Genomic DNA, 2,271 nt, shown 5'->3' with positions numbered 1-2,271 from the left:
TGATGCTTGAAACTTCACCTTGATGCCAACCAATCCCAGAACTGACCACGAGCTGATCACGCTTTGCTCCCTGGACATTATAAAACTATTCACTACCTCCTCCAGGGTGGGTCAGATGCTCTTCAGGGAATTAGCCCACTGCAGCCCTTTTCCCGGGCAAAGCAATAAAAGCTACTCTTTTCTACTTCACCCAGAACTCTGTCTCCATTTCTATTTGCCACCGGTGAACAGAGGCTGAGTTTCAGCAACAAATAAGGTACACTCACTCTATCTCAGCATATTCCTAAGTATAGCATTTACATTTTTTCAAGGAATTTTGTTGTACAGTGCTCTCCTTATATGAATGTCTTCCTTAAATAACTCATATCTTGGTAACTGGTTGTCCTTCAGCCAAATGGGTTGTTTCCACCAGAGCTTAAAAGCATGCTAGGAGCTGTGTGTGAAGTGGGTTGTACTTAGTCACAGCATAATTTTCTAATTCAAAACACCACTAACTGCCGTTGGGTGGCAGAATCAGACTTTTGCTAATAACTTCAGTCTACCTGAATGTTAATAGTAGACATGTATAAAATCATTGGTCCATTAGTATTATATAGTAACAGAGGTGCAGCTTGTATTATTACCCTTTGAATATCCTCAAAGATACCCTTTGTTCCAGTTTATTCATATATAGTCTTTTTCTCTAGTTAACTCTATGAGAGATGACAGGATACACAAATGTGGTATGTGTCCACTAGAACCTATAGCTCCACAAGACCTTGTCCCTGTTCTTGTTAGTAGGACCCACTACAGATAGTAATTCATTCCTTACTATTTATGAAATGTAACTAGAGGCCTCAACTTAGGATATCCCCAAATATTTGATTTGTTTCAGCCCTAAATCAGTCATCCTTGGCTATTCTTTCACATGGTAATTTCCAAATTCTCTTGGCTTCCTTTCCCAAAGAGGAAATTTTATTAGCAATAATATTGATAATAATATTATTATTATATTGATAATAATATTGAGAATATTATCAATGTCATGAATCAACTTACTTTTGGAAGTGGTCATATCTAAATCTCATCAGGTTTTGACAGTGAGTACGATGCATAATTCAGGTACCCTTATAGAAGGGCAGTGATTGAATAATGGAGTCCATCTTGCAGGAAGAGGAACTGTATCTGACCTGCTTTCCAGAATGAGGTATAAAAAAACCAAGTCACTTTAAGCAAAGCATTGACCTTTAAACTGCTGAACTATCCCCATATCTGGCATAGCCAAGGTTGTGGATAGAAGCACTTAAAAATTCAAGTCAATAGTCAGCTGTCCAATGTTTTCCATAAGCCATATATGAATATTACAGGTAGACTTAGAGGAGACTTGCACTCCTATTCCAACGCTTCTTAATAAGGGCTGAGGTTCACTGTTCTCTTGTACTCTGGTACTGACTAATAATTACTATAAAACAGGGTGCGGACAGTGCTAATGGATCCCACTTAACTTAATTGGAACCAAGCAAAGGGCGAACTTTCCCAACTTTGGCTACAAGCTGATAAAAGCAAGGCCCTCTACTCAAGTACCTCCTCTCTTCAACACATTTGGCCCAATGTGATGTCACCTCGAGATGTACATCTCTCACTTCTCATTTCCTGTCTACACTTTTACTCGACCTTGGTACCTTCTGCCACAAAATCAGCATAACACCTCAAGGTTTATTTTGGGTTCCTGATCATTGCTTTCTGATTTCCCTGCAAAATACAACAGACATCATGTAGCAGAATTCCTAGAGGAGTTAGTATGTTTTCAGTGTTAAAAAGCATAGAGGTTATCATAATACTAATTTGGGGATGATCATGGACAAATTTAAGAGATGAGATAAAAAAGATTAGAAATGATGTTTTTCATGCCTATACACAGAATTGCCAGAGCCAAGTATCTTCAACAGCTGTATGGTTTTCAATTAAATATTTTTTTTTTTGCTTAATAAGCTGAGACATTTGGAGAATTGATGTCCTTTTTCACACTGTAGCAGCTAATGGTGCAATGTGCTGTGTTCAGTCACATGTGTCTGACTCTGAAACCCCATGGACTGCAGCCTGCCAGGCTCCTCTGTCCATGGGATTTTCCAGGCAAGAATACTGGGTGGAATAGGTTGCCATTTCCTTCTCAAGGGGATCTTCCTGACCCACAGATAGAACCTGCATCTCCTGCATTGCAGGCAGATTCTTTACAACTGAGTCACCTGGGAAGCCGTCTATTTCTTAAGCTTATATACAAAACTGACAGAG

Source organism: Bos taurus, chromosome 5, assembly GCF_002263795.3.
Source record: "Bos taurus isolate L1 Dominette 01449 registration number 42190680 breed Hereford chromosome 5, ARS-UCD2.0, whole genome shotgun sequence".
In the NCBI taxonomy this organism is placed as follows: domain Eukaryota; kingdom Metazoa; phylum Chordata; class Mammalia; order Artiodactyla; family Bovidae; genus Bos; species Bos taurus.
This window is presented reverse-complemented; position numbering follows the sequence as displayed.